General features: G+C 43.2%; 2 long non-coding RNA genes and 1 pseudogene across 3 annotated transcripts in view; 1 reads left to right on the top strand and 2 right to left on the bottom strand.

Annotated features, from left to right (window-relative positions):
- LOC309365509 overlaps nucleotides 1-25,578 on the top strand; it is a 153,326-nt gene that overhangs the window by 72,020 nt on the left and 55,728 nt on the right. The gene's annotated exons all lie outside the window — the stretch shown is intronic.
- On the bottom strand, nucleotides 960-3,088 carry LOC309365436. The gene is made up of 3 exons (XR_014166144.1): nucleotides 2,882-3,088; nucleotides 2,155-2,281; nucleotides 960-1,565 (listed from the first exon to the last, which is right to left on the bottom strand). It is a non-coding gene; the product is annotated as an uncharacterized lncRNA (long non-coding RNA).
- On the bottom strand, nucleotides 10,437-20,776 carry LOC309361408 (vomeronasal type-2 receptor 26-like; annotated as a pseudogene). The gene is made up of 6 exons: nucleotides 20,553-20,776; nucleotides 17,696-17,987; nucleotides 16,584-17,390; nucleotides 14,277-14,504; nucleotides 12,540-12,666; nucleotides 10,437-11,346 (listed from the first exon to the last, which is right to left on the bottom strand). The product of its transcript is annotated as a vomeronasal type-2 receptor 26-like (transcript).

The raw sequence follows: 25,578 nt of genomic DNA, 5'->3' as shown, positions 1-25,578 counted from the left end.
TCACAATAGGTAAAGAAAAAAGGATAAAATACAAAGGAAAAAAACAGAAAAATAAAATCCATTAAACAATAAAGAAAAAACAAAAAAGAACAACAAATCTTCCCATTACTTATCTTTCATTAGCTTATTTCCTTGACCTCCTCACACCTCCCTTTTTTGTATTCTAGATTGATTATCTATTTCAGCAAATCCTTTCCATCTTTTCAAATTTTAGTCCTGTAATTTATCTTAGTATAATGTAGCTTTACTTTCCCTCCTTTCACCAATTAACAGTCAGTTTTTCCCAAATCCTTTATATCCTTCCTGCTAAAGTCACATAACATCATTCCAACATCCTTCTAACATTCATTAATTTTACAATGTTTACAAAGCATCTTCAGGCAGCTCAAGCAACATCAAAGCATCATCACTAACTTTTAGCAAGTAAACAAGCTTTTAAAATATATATATAGTGAACCTTCTTCTGGCAAAAAAGAAAAAGGATAAAGGTTATGTGAAAGTATGTAAGTACCTATTGTAGAATAATAACAGGGAACCTGAAGCCCACTACATGTCCTAAGGTCCTCTATCACACCTGAATTAAGTTCACACCAACTGTTTCTGATTAATATTCTGTTGTAATCAGAACCCATCTCTTTATATAGCCTGGAGAATCAGATGCCATCTTTAGGTTTTTGTTGTCAAGTGCTCCTTTGTGTTCAGATCAGGCCTCAGTATAATGATGTAGCACTTTGGGATGAAGATGCAGCCCAGGAGACCAGCACTGGAGGCCAACATAGAGAAGACCTGCATGGCTACCATGTCTTTCCCCTTGGTGCTCAGGTAGGTGGGCACAAAGGACACCCAAACACTGCAGAAGACCAGCATGCTGAAGGTGATCAGCTTGGCCTCATTGAACGACCCAGGCAGCTTCCTGGCTAGGAAAGCCACCACGAAGCAGATAGCAGCCAGGAAGCCCATGTAGCCCAGGGCACCATAAAACATGGCCACAGACCCTTCATTGCATTGCAGGATAATCTCTCGGGGCTGGGAGTGCATGTCAGACTCTGGAAATGGGGGAGAGGTACTCAGCCAGGTGGTGCAGATGACAACTTGGATACTGGAACAGGAAATGACAACAGCGTTGGCCAGACTTTTCCCCAGCCATCTCCTCACTCTGTTCCCTGGCTTTGTGGCCATGAAGGCCAGCACCACAGTGATGGTTTTAGCCAACAAAGAAGAGACGGCAACTGAGAAGATGATGCTGAAGACCATTTGTCGGAGAAGGCAGGTCTCCTTCCTTGGCCGGCCAATGAATAGGAAGGAGGACGAAAAAGAGACCAGGAGGGATACAAGGAGGATGTAGGAGAGGTCCCGGTTATTGGCTTTGACTATGGACGTTTCTTTGTATTTAAGGAAGATTCCTAAAACAATGCTTGTCATTAATAGCAGCAAGATAGCAATGGAAGCTAGAACGCTCCCCAAAGTTTCTTCATAGGTCAGAAAGGCGATATGTTTGGGAACACATTGAACTTGACCCTTGTTTGGATGCTGATCTTCGGGACATTTGGTGCAATGTTTTGCATCTAAGGAGGAAAAAGGAGTGCTTTAGCATCATTTAAATCCATAACCATCTATGTTCTATTACGCTTTAGGGGGAACGATGTCCATATAAGGGAGTGTCAGGAAAAAAGAATGTCTAAAAAGGGAGTGGACAAAATTGGTTTATTTATTTGCTTATTTAATATTTATGCTTATACTGTTGCCTTCCTCCATGATGATAGAGGTGGTTTTCAAAAATTTCTCAGTTTTCTCACCAAAACAACCTTGTGATACAGTTAAAGCTGAGAGGTAGTGACCTCCCACAGAGGTGCTTCTTGTACAGCTTTTGCTGAATTTATACTGTCCTGTTCCATGTGAAATGGTTTTACATTACATAAATAAAATATTTGACCACTGAGGATGCCCTCTCCATGATCGTTAATTTGTTGTCCACCAACTGCTTCCTTTTCATTCTTTGTTTCAACCCACTTCCTAGAGTGAACATAGATGAATAGAGAAGCCAAAAAAAGAGACACATTCAAAAATGTATTTTGACTCTTCACAGAAAGTGTCTCCAAGTGAATGTTTCCACAATTTCTATTCTCAAAAGGGCTCCCGTTTATATTCATCCACCTTCCTGAGCAGAGATGGTCCCTTCTGCACATGGGGCACAAGCATAGCAGCAAACGGGCTTTCCTTCTTGAACCACTTTGGCGTATCCAGGTTGACAGCTTTTGGTACACCTGGAGATAGGTACAGTCTAAACATAGAGAACATGCATCAAACAGAAAGTGTCAGGACTATTTGTGTCTCTGTCCTTCATTTATGGAGTTTGGAATGGACCTAACAGGGTCCCTATTCCCACTGACCCCAGGCACTTTTCCAGGAAGCATTTTGATGCAGGACAACATGGCAGGGAAACCTCTTTGGTGTGTTCCCTTTCTTGTTCGGACAATTATATCTGCATATTCTATACAAAAGTATTCAAAAAGCAAATGACAAATCCTAGAATGACAGTGATAACAAAAGAGCAGCAATAAAACATACTTATGAAGTTAAAATCAAAGGACCCCTAGATAGTATGGTCCAGTGAAATTTGACTATGGGATGTGGCGCTCATCTCCACTTTCAGGCCAAGGAAGCCGGCATTCGTCCTCAGGCAGCTTTCTGGGTCATGTGGCAGCATGACTAAACCGCTTCTGGAGCAATAGGACACTGTGATGAGTGCCAGAGTGCACAGAAACACTATTTACATTCCCACTGCAATGGTACTTATTAATCTACTTGCACTCATATGCTTTTGAACTGCTAGGTTGGCAGCAGCTGGGACAGAGCAATGGGAAAAAGTAGATTGCCATACCTTCTCAGACCACTTGGGCCACACAATGGCTTGTGAGTTGATTGTGAACTTCATGTCAGTGGATCCGTCTCTCCTTATACTCCCAACCAGCACTCTTACACGAGACTTATTGGAAAACATCACCCAGTTCTCAATGTCATAGTAGAATGGTATCTGCCTATTCTCATCCAATCTGAGGCTGCCCATGGAAGTATTCAAAAACTGGAGTCCTCTTAAGAAAGGGTGAAGCTGGAAGAGCAGGAAAAAACACCAGCATTTATGAAATAGAAGAGTTGAATATGAGCCCTCTACACTTTGAGCTTTAATCTCCTAGGAATTGGGGTCTGTGCACATTTCATCTGGAGTTATGAGCCTTTTGCAGACATTCCTTTTTCATTATTAGAACATTTGTAGGCAACTCATTGTATAAAAGGGACGCAGGTGGCGCTGTGGGTTAAAGCCTCAGCGCCTAGGACTTGCCGATCGAAAGGTCGGCGGTTCGAATCCCTGTGGCGGGGTGCGCTCCCGCTGCTCGGTCCCAGCGCCTGCCAACCTAGCAGTTCGAAAGCACCTCCGGGTGCAAGTAGATAAATAGGGACCGCTCACCAGCGGGAAGGTAAACGGCGTTTCCGTGTGCGGCTCTGGCTCGCCAGAGCAGCGATGTCACGCTGGCCACGTGACCCGGAAGTGTCTCCGGACAGCGCTGGCCCCTGGCCTCTTAAGTGAGATGGGCGCACAACCCCAGAGTCTGTCAAGACTGGCCCATACGGGCAGGGGTACCTTTACCTTTACCTTTTTACATTGTATAAAATAACAAGGTTTCCCGGGAATAAGACAATACAATGTATTGTACAAAAGACAATAAAAATACTTCTTAAAAGATAAAAAGCACAAATACCAAACTTTTAAAACATAGATGGTCCTACAAATCAGTGCACAGCATAGATGCCAACTCCATGGGGCCCTGGGTGCCCAAGCATCTACAAAATTCCCCATGAAGGGGTCGGGATCCACAAATTTTGGTGCCAAAGCCATGCCTGCTGCATGACACCTACAGGCCCAGGCCTAGGGGCCATATTGGCACTCCTAGTGCGCAGTTAGACCCTTACCTTATGAATAGAACATCATTTCCTCAGCTGCTCACTGTATCACCAGGGAAGGTTATTTGTCAATAGGGGCTGCTCAGGTCTCCTCACAGCCAAGAGCATAGGAGTGGGATGTGTGGCTGTTCAGAGTAGTCCCCCTGCCTGGTACAATTATCTGAAAGTAGGGGGAATATGAACATACATACTCCCATGAGGTTGAAACTTTGGTTGCTCGGTATTCTTGATAATGTGGAAGCCTGCAAATTGAAGACTTCTCCTTTCCGTGTAGCCGCTTTCAGTAGAACTTGCACAATGCCACAAAGAAGGACATCGTCTCCCATTATCATTTGGTTGTGCTAATTTATTGGCATAGAGGTAAATTTCTTAACAGTTAATATAATTTAAATATAAATCCTTTAAAAAAAAATCTGTTTCTTTCAACAGCTTTTCCAACAAGCTGAGAAGCTCTTTGCTTTTCATGTTCTTTCTGTACCTTTAAAGTGTGTTTCATACTATCCAAGTTGTTAAACCGCCCTGCACTCTTTTGACAAAGGCCAATTTTATCATGTAAAAGTTTAGATATTAATATAGAATTAAAAATTCCTTCTGTTTTACAGTTGATGTGCAACTTCAAGTCCCAGCAGAGACACAATGGGAGATGAGGAGGAACCAACCTCTGCTATGATGGCTGCATCTCTCGCCAGAGAGGAAGAACTAGATGGTGGGGGACTGTTCTGACATAACCAGAATAGGCAGAAAGGTCTGCTTCCGCCACAAGACTCACTAATGAGATTTTCCACCAAAAGGAGCAAAAAGAAATAAAAATCTCAGTCCTAAATCTGATTCCAGTGGTGGGGAAATGAGTAGCAACTTGCAACAAGGAAAAGGAAATACCTGCCATGGCTGTAGCTTTTGACGTTCCAGCCTGTCTCCTCCACTCGCCATCAGCATGACCTTTGATCTGGATGAATATGCAGTTTTTAAAGCCTGAGCCACAGCTTGGACACTGAAATAAGTGATGTAGCTGTCTTGAGACAGGGCTCTCTCCAGTTCCTCTTCAGGCAGCAACTCCAGTTTCTCATTCTCTGTGCATCTTGTCCGACCTTTTTCAGCCAATGTGTGCTTTCTATATAAACAATGAAATGCTTTATCCCAAAACTGTCCAAGAATTTCGGAAGCTGGCATATAGGATTGGTATTTGTTCCTTAGTTGGGGCTTCATTATGAAGGACAAAGATCCGTGAATGTACTGGAAGAGATCCGGATCCATATTCAAATTAACATTAACATCTGGAAGATTTGTTGAGATCCAGACTTTCCCCCCGATTTGTTTCTCAAGAAATTGTTGTATTATCATGAGATCAATCCATGCCATGTAACTGCTTCTATGGTAAACAAATATTTTGACTTTGTCCCATATGATAAATGGTTCACTTGGGATGAGGTATGGATCAATGTTATGTTCTGGTATTCTTTTTAACAAGGCAATGCAGATTCCATTGTTGATCATCAGAGGCGTCAAGGCACTCGAGAACCTTTCTCCATTATCATTGTCTGAAACCAAGAGGCCAGTCCATGTCCACCCAAAATTCAGGAGCAACTTCTCAATCCCCCAATACTGGATTTCCCCCTTGGGGACCATTTGGTAGACAAAGGGGACTTCAGTTTTCTCATCCAGTGTCTGAGTCATAAAGCCATAACTGATCTAGTGAGGAAAGGAAAAGATTAGTGATTTGTTTCACTTTCAGGAAAAGGAATAGATACTGTATTTATTGTCTGTTATTACTTATTATCTGTTATTGTCTGAAAAAAATGTGCTCACTGCGGTTGATTGGAGTTTTAGTCTGAAACATTTGGAGAGTGCCAGATTGGTGGGTGCTGGAAGAAAGATCTACTATCACCAAAGATTTTCTCACTTTTTCATTTCCCTTATTGACTCTCCTGGACAGAAAGTGGAATTTATACAGCTGAGGTTCTCCTCAGACCCTTCTTGTCCCTATTCTTCATACCTGTGGGATTTTGTAGATGCCAGACATGGCTGAAATCTCTTTCGAGATGGCAGAATTGCACCCTTCAAGAACAGACAGCAGGTTATTCCATTCTCCACAGTTATAGTTTGGAGTATTGCTTTGCCCCCCTGCAAGCAGGTCTAGCATGGCAGCAGAAGTCATCCTTCCATCAAAAAAGTTCTCAAAGAGGTTGTAGCCCAAGGAGATGTTGGGTAAGAACCTGGTTTCCAGGTTGATCTCCTGAGTGGATAACAAGAAGGACAAGATGTGCCAGTAGAGCCTAGGTGTAAAACTGCAATGAGATATCAAATAAAAAATGTCAGAAACCTATTCACCATGTAAAGAAAGCAAATGTTATTTCTAGGCATTCTCAAAGTAGCTCATCCCCAAACCATGATATGTATGTTTGCAGTTTGGGCTGAGACAAGGAATATATTTTTATTATTATTTATGTAATAAATTTATATACCGCTCTTCATCGGAGGATCACCTAGTTACAAGGTGTAAATCTATTTACCACTTAAAAATAAAAACTAGGAGATTGAAAATTCCATTGCAAAGAAAGAAAAAACACACAGCCTTCAAAGTGGAAAATTGCCTTTATTATTATGAATTAAGTAGAAACTATTGGAGTGGTGTTGGAGAAGCATGACATCCAGTGGCATCTAATTACTTACCATCCAAGCCTTTTTGAGGGAATCTGGGAAAAAATGTATGCGTCTTCTAGAGTCAACATACTTGGAGATATGATCCCAGCAATTAGGAAGTCTCCGGGCCGGTAGTAATTCTGTGTTCGACTCTCTTCCCAGATCAGATTCAAGGGACATACTTTCCCTTGATTTTCGCAGTCTCCATGCGTCATTAGCAGGAAAAGCAGGAGGGAAATCATTTTGCCTGTACCTCCTACATGCGGGTGGCGCTGTGGTCTAAACCTCAGAGCCTAGGGCTTGCCTATCAAAAGGTCGGCGGTTCGAATCCCCGTGACGGTGTAAGTTCCGTTGCTCAGTTCCTGCAATTGCCAACCTAGCAGTTTGAAAGCACATCAAAGTGCAAGTTGATAAATAGGTACCACTCCAGGAGGAAGGTAAACGGCATTTCTGTGCACTGCTCTGGTTCGCCAGTAGTGGCTTAGTCATGCGGGCCACATGACCCGAAAGCTTTATGCTGGTTCCCTTGGGCAATAAAGCGAGATGAGGACCGCAACCCCAGAGTTGTTTGCGACTGGACCTAATGGTCAGGGGTCCCTTTACCTTTACCTACACTTCTTTTTTGGCTGCTCCTCTCTCCTCCCCAGCCAGATAATCAGAACTCAAAAACACTTGCAAGAGGAAAGCTGCAGTGACTTTCCCAGTATGGGTAACATTCAGGTTTGCCTCAGCTGTTCATTCAGACTGTCTCTGACATATCAGCTATTCTCTGCATCAACCTTTCTCCCCAGGCACAGAGCTAGATATAACCTCCTGCAGCCCTTGATTGTGCTGTCTTGGCAACCTCTGGAAATATCTCTTGATTTTGGCAGGAATAAATAGCTATGATTTCGATAATTATAAGGAGAATAAATTTGACCACTGCAACAAACTTTAGTCATTGCGAAGTTTGGGTGGCAGGTGCAGAGCTGGGGAAAACCATGTTTATAAGAAATCACAGGTGAATTGCCAAAGTTTGATTTGTGTGTGTGTGTGTATGTGTGTGTGCAAGTTTGGCCTCAACAGCATTAGGAAAGCTCTGCAGCCAGATGAGACAAAGTCCCATCTAGTCCAGCATCCCATATATTGAAGTGTCTGATCATACACCTTTGGGAAGCTCACAAGCAGGGCATGGGGTAAGAGCCCTTTGGTGGTCTTGTTCCGCAACAAATGGTATTCAGAGACAGTGCCAGATTTACGTATAAGCTAAACAAGCCATAGCTTACGGCCCCACTCTCTTAGGGTCCCCCCAAAAAGGTTAAAGGGGAAAAAACTGCATGTACATTTCCAAAATATAGGATAAAAAACAAATAATATAAACATACAGCAACAGTGTTTTGTGTTGTGCATGGACCTATTAGGTCCATAAATTACAGTATAGCCTATATTCAACACAAAATCCAGCGACAATTTGTTCTTGACAAAGGACAGGTGGACATATAAAGGGCCCCATAATCTTCAGTAGCTTGGGGCCTCATCAAACCTAATTCCAGCCCTGTTCAGAGACATGCCAGCCTCTGATCTCCACAAAAACCAACCCACAGTTAGATCATTAAGAATTATCAACTGCTTGTTTCTTTAAGGCATATGCCCCATGGGGCTTACTCCCAGGTAAATAAGTCCAGGTTCTGTGTGTCCCATTGAACTGAAAGGGAATTCTGGCTAACAATGCTTGGGTACTGCAGGGAAATATATCTTCTTGGCTCAGCATCAAATTGTGCAGGTTCATAGAAACAGATTCCCAGCACACAGCTGCTAACTGATCTTTAGAAAAAAGAAATAAAAGAAACTGCAAAAAGAAAGCGAAGACGAAATACAATGAATGCTGGCGTGTATAAAAGGTGGAATAGATTGGTTTAAAGTGTATCAATGGGACAAAAACATTACAAATCCCCATATAAACCAAAGAGTAACACCAGCCACCCAGACACTTCATTCAGGCTCCAGCAATAAACACAGACCCTTCAACCAAGATTGGAGCTTAGTGGAGCTTGGTAGATGCCAAATTAGCACTTCAACTAAGAGGGAGGAAGTCTTAGGGGGAGCCTCTGCAACACCACCTTCCCTGTTCATGAGTGAGAGGTGAGCAGGTTGAAACGGGCCACTATAGACAAAACAGAGTTAGGCTAGCGATGGTGGTTGTTAGTAGAGGTGCTGTGTTCTCTGAGATCAATTTTAGGCAGCAGAACAAGCTTAGAAGGAAGTTTGAATGGCAACCATTTGACTAAATGAAGAAATTTGAGGGATCTTTTTGTTGGTTTGCAAGCCCCCCTCCATAGAGGCTGGCCCCTCTCACTGTCCTCGGAGCTTGCTTACCGGTAACCTCCTCTGGCTGATATCCAGACAGACCAGGGAGATTTTGATAGGCGACATTTTCCCAAGCGTGGGTAAAATGCATAACCCCTCCCTCCTGCTTCCGCAGGGGAAAGAAACTAAGTCAGAAATCTATTTAGATTATGTTTATTTCTGACATTACAGCACCAGAGAAAAACACGTCCTTTCAGTTCAGTTCTTCTAGCAAGTCAGACAAACTTCCTGAGCATGCGCACATAGAAGGTTTCAAATTACACTCTTCACAAAGACTTATCCAGCCTGTGAACGTCCTGGGAAATTCTTCTTTCCCACAGTTAAGCGCATCATGTGATGTCAACAAACTGGCTGTCTGCAGCGGTGATGTTTCCATATACTGACACTTTTAACATTATCTGTAAGTTTACAACCATGGCTCACCTGAACAGGAGTGCCACTTTGCCCCCAAAATAGGGGGTGACCTGTGCCATGGGTGCCATACAGCATGCATGGCCCTGGCACCAAATTTGTGGGTGCTCGGCCACGACCTTCCTTGGGTCCTAGGGATGCTAAAAGAACTGTGTTGTACATAGTTGTTCTACTATGCGCCAGTACAATATAGTGTTGCTAACCTTAGTTAACTGTCTGACATATTTTCTTCTACAGAGTTGTGGCTTCAATTACGCAATCCACTGGTGAGCTGACTGCACACTTCACACACCCCAACGTTACAAATACATTTTCATCATTCGTTATTTATGGCAAAGGAAGAGAAAAAACGTTTTGAAAAATACATTGAATTCTGCATAGCTCGCTGTTGTCATCTGTGGTCACATTTGTAAATTGCACTTTACAACACATTTAAAATGTTTTACTTGCAGCTATTTAGCTGAGTCCTTAGAGAATCACACGGCATATTTAAATTTTGTTGTTAGGCGCTCAGTACAATAATGTGGCACAGACTGGCATAACAAGCTGCAAGAATTTGCTGAAATGGCGCAGTTGACAAATAGCCTGAGAGGCAACTCAAAACAAAAATTTATGCAAAAGTGGGATAGGTATATGATATATCTTCAAAAATGCAGTAAAGGGTCACTATCTATGCTAGCATTCAACTGATGTTGGAGAGAGACTGAGTTGAGAAATAAGACCAAGGGTACATATTGATATAAGAATGTATTAGATAAAATGTAAAGAAATATACAATAATAAGAGTACATTCATTTGTAAAAAAGAAAAGAAAAAAGGAATATACAACCGAATGCACAGGAAGTCCAATGTGTTGGTACATTTTTTATTTTGGAATAGTTTTTTGTCCTTGTTTTTGCTTCTTCTTCTTCTAGTATATAAACTTTGTATACATGTTGAAAATTATAGTATAATAAGCCTTGTGATGTAATACGATAATGTTTACTGATGTAACATAAGAACTTTAATAAATAAATAAAATTCAAAAATACATAAATAAAATGTTTTATTTGCAGCTGTGTAGCTGAGCCCTTAGAGAATCATAGGGCATCTTTAATTTGAGTTGTTAGGTGTTCCTTTGTATTCAGGTCAGGCCTCAGTACAATAATGTAGCATTTAGGTAGGAAGATACAACCGAGAAGCCCAGCACTGGACGCTAAAATAGAGAAGACCTGCACGGCTACCATGTATTTCCCCTTGGTGCTCAGGTAGGTGGGCACAAAGGACACCCAAACACTGCAGAAGACCAGCATGCTGAAGGTGATCAGCTTAGCTTCATTGAAGGCCCCAGGCAGCTTCCTGGCCAGGAAAGCCACCATAAAACAGATGGCAGCCAGGAAGCCCATGTAGCCAAGGGCACTGTAAAACATAGCAACAGACCCTTCATTACATTGCACAATGATCTGTCCAGCCTGAGAGTGCATATCAGACTCTGGGAATGGAGAAGAGATCCCTAGCCAGATGGTGCAGATAAACACTTGGACACTGGAACATGAAATGACAATGGAGTTCATCAGACTTTTCCCCAGCCATCTCCTCACTCTGTTTCCTGGCTTAGTAGCAAGAAAGGCCAGCATCACAGCGATGGTTTTTGCCAACACAGAAGAAACTGCAGTGGAGAAGATGATGCTGAAAGCTGTTTGCCGGAGAAGGCAAGTCGCTTTCTTTGGCTCCCCAATGAAAGGAAGGAAGACAAAAAGGAAAGCAGGAGAGAAATGAGGAGGATGTAAGAGAGGTCCCTGTTGTTGGCTTTGACGATGGGTGTTTCCTTGTATTTAATGAAGATTCCTAAGGCAAAGCCTGTTGTTAAAGACAGGAATAGGGAAAGGAAAGCTAAAACGATTCCCAAGTAGTCTTCATAAGCCAGGAAGGTGATAATCTTGTGGATACATTGATCTCGGTCTTTATTTGGATGTTGATCTTCTGGACATTTGATGCAATGATCTGCATCTAAGGAGGAGGAGAAAAGAGATCCAAACATCATTCATATGAATAACCATCTGTGTGTTGGAATTCTGCCTCGGTCAGAGGGATGTGCCACAGCGTAGGCACCGGCAGAAATTCCTTGGCGACCTCCCCGCTGCTACTCCCGGCAGATAAGCAGCTAGGTCTCGGTGATTCTTCCCAGAAGTGTGAGAAGAACACACCGTTCATCTCTCTCCCCTTTGGTGTCCCCCAGGGAGGGGAAAGAAGCAGACAGAAACCTATTTACATCTTTTATTTCTGTCTTTCATATCAGTACAGAGAAACATGTCTGCACTCCACAGCAGTAAGAATAAACTCCACCCATGTACTTCCAGTACGGGTCATATGACACACACACTGAGCTAACATCCGGTGCTCAGTACAGAATGGACTGCCCCTTTGTTCCCATGGCAACAGTCACAAGCATCCTGTCTGGCTTTGCAGCCACAAGCAGCTGCCTTAGCTGACTGAGCTGCTAGAGTTTGTTTATTTCCTTTTTCAATGTTTACCATCGCATCCTGACTTTCTTTCAAGGAGAGAGAGGGTTTCCTTGCTTTTTATCACCCAAACAACCTTGGGATATAGGTATAGCTGAGAAACTCTCACCTCCACAGACATGGGCCTGGTGTCTACATTGTACAGCTTTCACCAAATACCAACGACATGCTTCTTTACCTTGAGCTTTTACAGTTCATATTTTGTCTTCTGGGTCCCATATCATTTGGGTGTGTTTTTTCTCTTTTATTCTTCTGGTCTATTTGCAATTATTTACTTTTATATATTTATCCAACATCTCCAGCAACATTTCAGTTAGCTGGATTGGAGAAAATTTGTTAGAAGGATAATTGTTCACTATTAAGTTTGTACATATGTCTTTAAATAGGTAGCACAAACATTTTTGTATTTCTTCCATGTAATAATTTTAATATGATTTATTTTATTTTGTATTGTGCTTTCACTAAGTGAACATTTACTATTGTATTTTTAATATATATATTTTTAAAAAAACAACTCATTTTCTTTTTGGTGTGGTTTTGGTTCTTTACTCACTGAGGACACCATTTAATATCCCTAAATAAATGCATTGTGGGCAGGGCATCCAAAGTTCTCCACTTCGCTCTCCACTTTTTGGCCAGAGATTCCTATTCCTATTCTCCTTCTAACTTGGAGTCACCCACCTTCACAAGTCGAGATTGTCCCTTCTGCACATGGAGCACAAGAATAGCAGCAAATCGGCTTTCCTTCTTGAACCACTTTGGTGTATCCAGGTAGACAGATTTTGGTACACCTGGAGAAAGGCACAGTCTAGCCATAAAGAGAAAAGGGAACATCAAAGGGAAATTGTTAGGAGTTTTGGGGTCTATAGCGGTTATTCATAGAGTTTGGAAACAAACCAACTGGATCTCTGGTTGCGTGGCAAGTCCCCTCCCCCATGTGAAATAAAGACACTAGACACAGTATTTAAGGTTAATGGGCATAAAAAGGCCACAACTTTATTGATTACAGAATTGAAAGGTATTGGCCTTAGGCATTGGCTCCTAACGACTACCCGGCATGGGGACCGGGAAGGGTTGTCCACAAGCCGTGGGAGTCCTGTTGAAGTACGCCAACTAGGATCCCAGCGGGTGTCACCGCTCTGGGGCGTGCCGGAGGCCCTTACCTACCAAGGTTTCGGACAAGGCAACGCCCCCCGGAGTCCTCTACCGGACTACCCTTAGCCTTGGGAAAGGTGATGGCTTTTCCTTCCCCCCTTCATTTGCATAACAATTGACCCCTGCCAATGCCTAACCGCCAACACCAAAAGTTGTGACGTTTGCTACGAGGTAGGCGAAAAACCAAAAGGCTAGAAGAGTGCCAACTTGGAAAAAATTCCTACCAGGCCCCTTGCGGCGACCAACCGAAGTCCATAGCAAGGTCAAAGCAACCTAAACCTAAAGGGTGGGTGGGATGAGAAACCCGCTCAGCTGGAAGGGGCAAAGAGGGCAGTCCCCGGGCATGCCTAGCCTTAAATAGACTAGACCACGCCTCCCCGGCCCGCTGATTGGCGGGCCGGGTCGCCGACACGCCCGGGGATTCCCTACTCTCGCGGGGGCAAAGGCTAGCCCCCACGTGAGGATGTGGGAGGATTTCTGCACGCAACCCCCTCTCCTCTCAAGTCGGAAATGGCTTTCCACTGGCTCCGAACCCTTTGCTCACAAGAGCGCTTCTGTTGCAGAAGAACATGGCAGGGAAATCTCTTTGGTGTTTTTCCTTCATCATTCATATCCCAGATAAGTATATTTAAGGCAAAAGATACAGTAACAATCTCTGAACAACAGCAACAACAAAACAACAGCAATTAAACAGGCAATAAAACATACCAGCTACTGAAGATGCTAGCTTAAAAAAAATGATTCTAGATTCAGGTAGCTAGCTGTGATGGTCTGACACAGTCAAAATAAATAAAAAAATTAACAAATTGTCCAGTAGACCTTTGAGACCAACTAAGTTTCTTCTGGGTATACGCTGAAGTATGCATGCACACGAAAGCGTATACCGTATTTTTGCTCTATGAGACTTACTTTTTCCCTCCTAAAAAGTAAGGGGGAATGTGTGTGCGTCTTATGGAGCGAATGCAGGCTGCGCAGCTATCACAGAAGCCAGAACAGGAAGAGGGATTGCTGCTTTCACTGCGCAGAGATCCCTCTTGCTGTTCTGGCTTCTGAGATTCAGAATATTTTTTTTCTTGTTCTCCTTTTCTTATACTCCTTTTATGCAGTGGAGGCCCCCTGAGCTGTCAGTTCCAACCCCTGCACCATATTCAATGAGATTTGCTCCCTGTTAAGCGTCCAAAGGATTGCAATTGAAGCCTCACATGAATTATTCAAAAATATTTACAGCTTAAGGAATGTCACATGGAATCAAGTGTCCCTTACCTGGTTAAACCATTTTGGCCACACAATGGCTTCTGGGCTAATGGTGAAGTTGATATCAGCAGATGCCTTTCTCTTTATATTCCCTATTTTCACTCTGACACGAGAGTTATTGGGAAACATCACCCAGTTCTCAATATCAAACTCGGCTGGCAGCTTCCCATTTTCATCCAAATGCAGTCCATCGATGGAGCCATTTGAAAACTGGATTTCTCTTAAGAAAGGGTGAAGCTGCAGTGACAGGGAAACATCAGATATCCTGCCTGTATTCTGTACGGTGTTTTATACTATATTCAGTTCTTTTGTATCATTTTTAAAAACTGTTTTGTTTTGTTTTACTGTATTGTAAGCTGGCCTGGCAGCTTTTGACAAATGGCAGTATATAAATGCAGTGGTACCTCGCAAGACGAATGCCTCGTAAGAGGAAAAACTTGCAAGACGAAAGAGTTTTTCGTTTTTTGAGTTGCTTCGCAAGACGAATTTCCCTATGGGCTTGCTTCGCAAGACGAAAACGTCTTGCAAGTTTGATTTTCAATGCATTCCTATGGGAATCCGTGCTTCGCAAGACGGAAAATTCGCAAGATGAAAAAACCTGCAGAACGAATTAATTTCGTCTTGCGAGGTACCACTGTACTGTAGAATCCTATGGCCAGGAGACCTTGTGCCTGTGCAGTCTGTTTTCTAGGTGCTACTAACTGTTGATGGGCATCTTCAAGACTCCGCAGGGACAGAGGAAGAGGTGAGAAAGGTCCAACTCCAGCTGAGAAGGCTGGATCTCTCTGTGGGCAGCAAGGAGGAACCACGAGAAAGTGTGTGTGTGGGGGGGGGGTCTTCTGACAAAACTTTGACCTCTGCCAGAAGCCTCACAAAACTGGATTTGCTTCAGTAACGAACAGACATTTTGTCTCACTACTCAATTGGATTCCAGTTGGTTTTGGGGGTTTTTAAGTGTATACAAAATGTGGAGTTGGGGGGGGGTGTCATACAGTTGCAATGCTGCATATAAGAGGCAGTCAATGTTAGGGACAGTACGTACACAACTTGATTAAGGGTAGAATTCACTGGGGTGTGTGGTGTGTTAGGGAAGGTAGTTTGTCCTTCTCCCTCGTGGCTCGTAGAAGATGTCAGCATGTGACAGCAGCCACACTCTGGGAAATGGCTTTGACTAAACCAGGTGAGGGGGGCTGATGGGTCTCAAGCTCTTGGTGAGTTAGGGACCTCCTCTGTATACAAAAAAACCAGGCTCTGGAGGATTGAGCGGATGAGACCAAGAGTGGGTCCTCTGGTCAAGAAGGTGGTTACTGCATGTGCTATAGAGGGAAATGAAAGCTGGATGGGGTTTTTGCAACCTGAGAAACTAGCCAGGGCCGTCTTAAGTATATCTGGTGCCGTGGTGCAAAGATCCCTCTGGCGCCCCCCATCACCCCGTATCCCAGAGTTGCTGACCTTTTTACGGCGCTGCCAGTAGCTTTGTGGGGCTGGAGGAAGGGGGCAGTGGCTGGAGGGGACTCCTCCGGCGGGGAAGAAATGGAGGTTTCGGGCGCGGCGCTGCTTCAGCGAGACAGGTGAGGGGAGCGAGCTGATGCCGGGAGGCCCAAACAACCTCCACCTCTTCCTTGACGCCCTGGTGCCCCACACCACTTTCCTCTATGGGCAAGATGCCCCTGAAGCCAGCCCTTCTAGGAGAAGGGAAGCTTGGATGCAGCCTTTCAGCCATACACATTTGTGAGAAAGGTTTCAGGAGTAAACCCTGAGGAACAACCCATAACTGCTGCCCTGTAAGGCATCTTCAGGAGAAGGAAAGGCTAAGGAGTAAACCCTACACAAATCTGGAGTCCCGAAGCAGGTTAGGGGGCATCTTGTGTTCCTCCTTCCACCAACTCCTGCATCCATCCTAGTGCCCAACATATTGTTTTCCTTTCCTTTGGACCATAACAATGAGGCTGAGGGGGGTATTCTTGTGCTCTAGGCGGCCCAGGACCTCCAAACACACTGTCCAGGTTTGCATAGTAGATGTCAACCAGTCACTCCTACTGATAAAGGGTGTAAGTAAGCAGAAACAATACTTTCCATTCATTTGGCTTTTGTTTTCTATGTATGTTGAGATGGGGAACTTGTGCAGTTGGAATTTATTATTGTAGTTATTAGTAGTATTTCATTTCATTTCATTTCATTGTACCTTGCCCATCAGACTGGGTTGCCGCAACTTCCAATATAGAAAAACACAACAGAACATCACACATTTTGTAAAAAAACAAAAACCTGGCTGGGACAATGAAGTTCAGTGTGAAAAAACGGGGATAGAATTACCTGCCATGGCTGCAGCCTTTGATGTTCCAACCAGTCTCTTCCACCTCCCATCACCATCCACTTTGATCTAGATGAGTAGGCAGCATTTAAGGCATGTGCAACAACTTGGACATTGAAGTAAGTGTTGTAGCTATCTTGAGACAGGGCTGTCTCCATCTCTCCTTTGGGCAGAATCTCCAGTTTCTCCTCCTCTGTGCATCTGGTCTCGCCTTTTGCAGCCAACACATGCTTTGAATATGAACAATGAAATGCTGTGTTCCAAAATTGTTGGAGAGCAGATGAGAATGGACTATTGTAGCCACAGCTGATCCTTCTTTGAGCCTTCAATACAAAGGATAATGAACCATGGATGTACTGGAACAGAACAGGAGGAGAGGACATATAGGTATTGGTGTCCTGAAAAGCTGCCGCAATCCAGATTTTTGCCCCAATTTCTTTCCCAAATGTCCCTTGTAGTGTCATGATTGGAATCCATCCCATTCGATTTATTTCGTGGTAAACAACGACACTGACTTGTGTCCAGGTAATGAATGGTTCAATTAGACCAAGCATTTGATGGCCATTCTTTTCTGGAAATCTTTTTGATAATGCAATGCAAATTCCTTTCTTGATCATTAAAGACCTCAAGGCACTTGTGAACCTTTCTCCATTGTCATTGTCTGGAGCAATGAGGCCAATCCACGTCCATCCAAAATGTAGGAGCAACTCAACAATCCCTTGGTACTGAGTTTCTTCTTTGGGGACGATCCGGTAGACAAAAGGGAACTGAACTTCTTCAAGTGCCTGAGCAATAAAGCCATAACTGATCTAGTGGGGAATGGAAGAGTTTGGTGTTTTACTTTGCTTTCAGAGGAAAAGACCAGATACTAACCTGGAATGATCAATATCTAACAAAATGTGTGCTGGCTAAAGCTGAGAGTTTATTGGGAGTGTGTGAGGTGGTGGGGGCTTGGTTTTATTAAATCAATCAATGAATCAATCAATCAAACAAACAAACTTTGAAGAAAACCCATGGATCCATGGCTAAGGATTTTCTCACTTTTTGATGCTCTTGTTATATTGCTGAACTTCTCCACTATCCCTCCATTCCAGCACCCCACCCCTGCAAATACCTGAGGGATTTTGTAGATGCCTGACAAGACTGAAATCTCTTTTGAGATGTCAGAATTTGCTCCTTCAAGAACAGCCAGGAGTTTGCTTTGTTTTCCACAGTAATAGTTGGGAATATTGCCTTCCCGGCCAGCAACCAGGTCTAGCATGGCCTCAGATGTCCTCCGGGCATCAAAATAGTTCTCATAGAGGTTGTAGCCCAGGGTGATGTTGGGTAAGAGCCTAGGATCCTGGTTGATCTCTTGAATGGTGAACAAGAAGGACAAGGCATACCAGTAGGAAACAGGGGTGAACCTGCAATTGAATAATAATCATTAGTCGTCAAACTGCTGTTCAGCATTTAATAAAACTAAACACTATTTGAACCCCAAATAATGGTCTGTATGCTTGTGTGAGACATATCCTTGTTGCAAATGTGAAAACCCATTTGCTGCTTAAGAATAAAAATGGGCGAATTCACACTTCATTGCAGAATAGAAGCACACAGCCTTCAGATAACTAAACACAACACACACACACACACACACACACACACACAGGCTGTGATTGCTGCAGTAGTCTTGGCTGCTTCAAAGGGAGTGGGGAAATACCCCTTTCCTGAAACAGAGAACTCTTGTCTGTGGAATAGGGGATATAAGGCTGCAATCCCCACCTGCTTATCTACTGCATCCGTGGCATTTTCTTTTCAGCAGGCATGGATTGTGCTGTCAACAAAAGTCACTTTTAGCCCCACCAATGACGGGCAGGGCAGCTCTTTTCTGAAGCAAGCTATCAAGATGCACTTCTTGTTCCCTTTCTCTGAGACTGTCTTGGGTCCATGAGATTAGGGGGCAGACACAGCAGTGAGGAAGGATCCTTAGGAATATGGGTCCATGCCCAGAGCCAAATTGAGTCCCAAGATGCATTGCACTTGAATGCATACATTACTTTGGATTGGGGGATTGGGGGGTGTCATTCCAGTGGGGGGGATTCTTTTAGATTTGATAATGCTTTAAGAGCACATATATAGTAGCTGTGTAACCAGCAGATTCCTGCAGCAGAACTTCAACATCATTACTCTTTACCATTCCCGGCCATTTCTGGGTTGACAATGAAGAAAATTCCTTTCCCATACAGTTCTATTTACATGTGTTTTTTTTATTGCCTCAGGTGATAATTCCTGCATTGCAGGGGGTTGGACTAGATGACCCTTGGGGTCCCTTCTAACTCTACAATCCGATGTCTCTATGATTCTAAGAAGACAACTATTAACACCATATGCATACAGTTAGAAGCTACTGGTGTATCATGAGCCACACACTATAAACTAACTAAGTCAAGTAGATTAAACCTTGTCTCAGTCTGTATCAGAGTCTGCAGTCCATCAGGATGTTGTAGTCAAACTGGAAGCTTGACTCAGTCTGAAGGCTGAAAGGCTAAGGGATGCAGCAGGCTATAAATTAGCCAACACACACACACACACACACACACACACACACACACACACACACGAGAGAGAGAGAGAGAGAGAGAGAGAGAGAGAGAGAGAGAGAGAGATCCTTCAGCGAGAAAAAGCTGGGGGGAGGGACCCTTCATAATGAGTCGTGACAGGTGTCTATATCCTTGACCTGTTTTCAGGAGGTCCACCTCAGCTGGCCTTCTAACCCTGAACAGAAATCAGAGGATAGGCAAGAGACAGGCCCAAGCACAATTGATGCAATTAACACCCATATTTAAATAACACTAACACGACTAACGGGACGCAGGTGGCGCTGTGGGTTAAAGCCTCAGCGCCTAGGACTTGCAGATCGAAAGGTCGGTGGTTCGAATCCCTGCGGTGGGGTGCACTCCCGCTGCTCGGTCCCAGCGCCTGCCAACCTAGCAGTTCGAAAGCACCTCCGGGTGCAAGTAGATAAATAGGGACCGCTTACCAGCGGGAAGGTAAACGGCGTTTCCGTGTGCGGCTCTGGCTTGCCAGATGCAGCTTTGTCACACTGGCCACGTGACCCGGAAGTGTCTCCGGACAGCGCTGGCCCCTGGCCTCTTAAGTGAGATGGGCGCACAACCCCAGAGTCTGTCAAGACTGGCCTGTACGGGCAGGGGTACCTTTACCTTTACCTTTTAACACGACTAACATTGCTTTCAGCTATAAAGGAGAGACCCACAAAAGGAGAGTTGCCTTGTCATTCATTTTTTAATCCCCGAGGAAACTGTTCTCTTCTCAATCTCATTATACTTTGACACTAATTTGCAAACATCTTCCAGGAGTAAACTCCAGAAGGCAGAAGGGGAAAAGAATGACAAAGAATCTAATGCTCACCCAAATATCAGGAGAAAATATTTGTAACTGTCACCCAAGTTCTTACACCTACCAACACTGTCTGGGTACCTGAGGGAACTTGATCCATTTTGTTTCCACCTATTAAATATATAAATATATTTTCCTATAAATATTCCTATTAAACTTGGGGGTACGTTTGCCAAAAATAGTCACCTTTGATTTTGCATAATTAATTCTGACTTGCTCTGATTGGCAAAATTTGTAGTTTGTTCAAGTTTTTTTTTACAATAGTATTAATATAGAGGTTGAATAGGAGTGATTCTAGCAGGCAACCTTTTCTGACTCTTTTATTAGTCCTGGTTTCCTTCGTCAGGCTTCCTTCTGTACTGATCCTTACCCTTATGAATGTATTACTGCGTAACTCTTGCACATGTTACTTTTATATCCAGCACTTTTCCTGAAGACAGAAGGGAAACTTCTCAGTATAATTTTTGGAAGGCCACAGGCTCTTCAGCCCTGAAATAGGGGCTATTTCCCTAGTAAATAAGAACCAATGGTGTGGAGATGCAGAAACATGACCTCCACCTGCAAATACTTACCCCACAAGTCTGGTTAGCGGGGTCTCGGAAAATACATATGGAAGTTGCCTATGAAAATTTCTTGGGGATATGATTCCGCTGATGAGGAAGTCTCCAGGCCGGTAATAATTGTGTGCTTTATTTTCATCCTTGATCAGATTCAAGGGGCATTTTGCTTCTGGGTTTTCACAGACTTGAAAAGGCATCAGGAGAAGCAGCAGAAGCAGCAGCAGCAGGACTCTCATTTTGGCTCTGCCTCCTAGACCTCCCTTGTGAGTGGCTCCTCTCTCCTCTAGAGCTAGCAAATCAGCAAAAGAGAAAAAGAGTTCTCACATCACCCAATCTGCTGTGGTTTCACCAATACGGTTCTTCTTCAGAACCATTAAACTACATGCATATCTATCTTGACTCAATCACACTCTTATTCTAGACACTAATCTTCCCACTCCCACCACTGCAATAAATAACCTTGTGCTACCTTGCTTCTGATGTTTGTGCAATCCCTAGAAATATCTCTCGAGCTTTGGCAAAAATAAGGATAAATTACCATGTTTTTGATAATTATAAAGGGGGAAGTTCACTTCTGCAACATCTTGGAGTCCTTGTGTGGCAGAGCTGGGAGGTGGGGGGAAACATGTTTTGTGAGAAATCACAGGTGTAGCTCCCAAGTTTAACAAGAGTCAGTTGGAGTGGGGTGAGTTTGGGCTTAATTTAGTGTGGGAATGTTCAGGGTGGAAGAAGAGGAGCTATTGTTTATTAATATCCATGCTTACCTGCGCTAGCAAGTTCCTTTAGTTAGCAGAGTTTACATTCCCATTCTCAGGCATAGCAGAAATCTGGTTACAGGCTCGTTAGAACCCCTTGTTGTTGTTGTTTAGTCGTTTAGTCATGTCCAACTCTTCGTGACCCCCTGGACCAGAGCATGCCAGGCACTCCTGTCTTCCACTGCCTCCTGCAGTTTGGTCAAACTCATGCTGGTAGCTTCGAGAACATTGTCCCACCATCTCGTCCTCTGTCATCCCCTTCTCCTTGTGCCCTCCATCTTTCCCAACATCAGGGTCTTTTCCAGGGAGTCTTCTCATGAGGTGGCCAAAGTATTGGAGCCTCAGCTTCAGGATCTGTCCTTCCAGTGAGCACTCAGGGCTGATTTCCTTAAGAATGGAGAGGTTTGATCTTCTTGCAGTCCATGGGACTCTCAAGAGTCTCCTCCAGCACCAGAATTCAAAAGCATCAATTCTTTGAACTAAGGTTCTCGAGAAAAACTTAACACCGATTGAGAAAGAGAGGTTTCAGAAGGAGACAGGTTTAATACTGGTTAAGAAAGTAAAATACCTGGGGGTTAACATGACTGCTAAGAACTTAAATTTATTTAAAGATAACTATGAGAAATGTTGGTCAGAAGTGAAAAAGGATCTTGAAATATGGTCAAATCTGAAGCTTTCCTTGTTTGGTCGAATTGCTGTTATAAAGATGAATGTATTTATTGCCAAGAATGTTATTTTTGTTTCAATCATTGCAAATTATGGACAAAATGGACTGTTTCAAGAAGTGGCAGAAAGACATTTCTAGATTTGTCTGGCAGGGCAAGAAGCCCAGAATAAAATTTAAAATATTAACTGATGCAAAGGACAGAGGTGGATTTGCCCTGCCAGACCTTAAACTCTATTATGAATCAGCAGCATTTTGCTGGTTGAAAGAATGGCTGCTTCTTGAGAACACAGTCATTTTGGATTTAGAAGGCTTTAATAACGTTTTTGGGTGGCATGCATATCTGTGGTATGACAAGGTTAAAGCACACAAAGCATTTAAAAACCATATTGTCAGAAGAGCATTGTTTAATGTCTGGACAAGATATAAAGATTTACTTGAAAATAAAACCCCAAGGTGGCTATCACCGATGGAAGCGAAGGCTCAGAAAAAGCTCAATATGGAGGCCAAATGGCCAAAATATTGGGAGATTTTGGAACAGGAGGGTGACAAACTGAAATTGCAGAGTTTTGAGAAATTAAAAGACAAAGTGCGAGATTGGCTTCATTATTATCAAATAAGGGAGGCTTACAATTTGGACAAAAAAAATGGTTTCCAGGTGGAAAAATCAAAATTGGAAACAGAACTGTTAGATCCCAAAACTAAGATATTATCAAGAATGTATAACTTGCTGTTGAAATGGAATACTCAGGAAGAAACGGCTAAATCTGCTATGATTAAATGGGCACAAGATGTTGGACATAATATAATGTTTGCTGACTGGGAACAGTTGTGGACCACAGGTATGAAATTCACGGCATGTAATGCCTTAAGAGAGAATATTATGAAAATGATAAACAGGTGGTACATGACACCAGTCAAGCTTGCAAAAATATATCATTTGCCCGATAATAAGTGTTGGAAATGTAAAGAAAATGAAGGTACATTCTTTCACCTTTTGTGGATGTGCCCAAGGATTAAGGCTTTCTGGGAGATGATCTATAATGAAATGAAAAAGGTATTTAAATATACCTTCTTGAAGAAACCAGAGGCCTTTCTCCTGGGCATGGTCGGCCAATTGGTGCCAAAGAAGGATAGAACTTTCTTTATGTATGATACAACAGCAGCAAGAATACTCATCGCAAAGTATTGGAAGACACAAGATCTACCCACCTTGGAAGAATGGCAGATGAAAGTGATAGACTATATGGAACTGGTGGACCAGGGAGAAGAGTTGGTGGAAGAAGATTGGAAAAAATTTAAAGACTATCTGCAGAAGCATTGTAAAATTAATGAATGTTAAAATGATGTTGGATTGAAATGAAGCGGCTTTAGCAACAAGGTTAAAAAGAATATGTAAAAATGGATTGATAACCAGATGAGAATATAAAGCTATAATATGTTAAGATATAGAATTAAGATAAAAACAAAGAGGGAAAGGATTTGCTGAATTAACCATGTGAACTGGAATACAAAAAAGGGAGGTGTGAGGAGGTCAGGGAAACAAGTAAATGAAATATAAGATATGAAAAGATTGATTTGTTTTTAATTGTTTTCTATTTTTCTTGTAGTTTGTATTTTTCCTTTGTATTTTTGTACCTTTTTATTTTTATTTTTTCCTTTTTTATTCTGTAACTTCTTTCTGTTTGTAAAACTTTAATAAATATCATTTTTAAAAAAGCATAAATTCTTTGGCGACCAGCCTTCTTTATGGTCCAGCTCTCACTTCCATACATCACTACTGGGAACACCATAGCTTTAACTATACAGACCTTTGTTGGCAAGGTGATGTGTCTGTTTTTAAAGATGCTATCTAGGTTTGTCATTGCTTTTCTCCTAAGTAGAACCCCTTACTATTATGCAATTCAATCTCCCTCAGATTGAATTGTATGTTCCTGGTAAGATCCCTTTTCAAATTGCTCCTAAAAAAACAAAGACACCACAGTCTTATTCATAAGCAATAAAAAGAAAGTTTACTCACAATCAGGCAGAGGACAGTGTGCTCCCTGAAGGCAGGCGTAATGTTACAAGCATATACAAACTGTTTTATCCCATATGTAGGTTGACCTAGTGACTGCAGTTAGCAGTCTCGGAAGTTCGCAGGACAAAAGGAAGATCGAAAAGAGAGAGAGTGGCGGCATTCCTTGGCCTTTTACCAGGTCTGGAAAGGTCATGCCCACCCACTAGTCACACGGAAGGAAGGAAGTTCCAGGCCAGGAGGAACAGGAAGTTTCGACTGGCTGGACCAAACATTCCCTTGCACGTCCACTCTAGCAAAACAAGGAATGTTGTATTTGACTGCTCCCAGTGGGTTTCTTTATTTTATCCTGGGAAGTTTTGATATTTTTATGTGAAGTTCTGTCCTGCATTGAAGTGTCCACTCCATTCCTGACTTCCATGAGGGACCAATTTTCATATGCAAAATCCATCAACCTTTCCATAAGTCCCTTATAAAATATTGGTTTGTCTTCCTTGAGTGCATGTACACCTACAACCAAAATTTAATTTCCTTGGATATTAACTTCCATCTCAACATATCTACTTTGTTCATCAGAGAATATCCATTTGGGGCAGAACTGGGAATGTGTATATAAAGAACATCTCCATTTAGCCCCTTCAGTCCTGTAAAGATAAATTGTGGTTCGAGGGCCCGACCCCCGCGAAGTGAAATGAAGACACAAGGACACGTGATATAAGCTTAATGGGCTAGAAAAGGCCACAACTTTATTGATTACAGCAATGAAAAGGTATGGGCTTAGGCATTAGATCGAAACAAGTGGGTTTATTCACCAGGGGTTCATCACCTATTGATGCTAATCCAACTATAGGCTCACCCCTGCTGTCACCACGGGTCGTGCCATGGCCTCCCGCCAAGCAGGCATCGGACAGAATACATGACCGCCAGATACCTTTAACGGAATACCCCTAAAAATTGAAGGCATAGGCGATGGCCACACCTAGCACTTCGACACACCACAACACATTATTCCAATGCCTAACCTACCCACCAATACCACAAAAGTTGTGACGATTGCTACGAGGTAGCAAACCAAAAAGCCTATTGCCAAATGGAAAAACTCCTACCAGGCCCCCCGGGCAACCAGGGCGACCAACCTAAGGTCCATAGCAAGGCCAATGACCTGAGCCCTAACTAAAAGGGAGTGGAGGGTGGGTGACTCGTGACGGGACGACGATGAGGAATGAGGCCAGGGAAAGGCTGGCACTGCAGCAAAAGGCTGCTGAACATGCCCCCACCGTGGCACCTGGTTGGGTGGCCACCGGGGGGGGCGTGAGTGCCAGCCAGGTGAGTTGGAGGCAGGGGCAACGCCCCCTGCTGGGCGATGCTCGGGCTCCCGCCCACAACCACTCCCCTCTCTTTCAGGGAGGAGAGTCTTTCCTCACCTAATGTTTTTAAATCAAATATCTGATACCCTTTTTCCTAATGTGTGTTTCTTGTAAACAAATTTGATCCAATTTCAGTGTCCCCCCCCCAAAAAATGAAATACAGTGGTACCCCAGGTTACATACGCTTCAGGTTACAGACTCCGCTAACCCAGAAATAGTGCTTCAGGTTAAGAAC

This window comes from Podarcis melisellensis, assembly GCF_964234715.1.
Source record: "Podarcis melisellensis genome assembly, chromosome: 2".
In the NCBI taxonomy this organism is placed as follows: domain Eukaryota; kingdom Metazoa; phylum Chordata; class Lepidosauria; order Squamata; family Lacertidae; genus Podarcis; species Podarcis melisellensis.
This window is presented reverse-complemented; position numbering and strand designations above follow the sequence as displayed.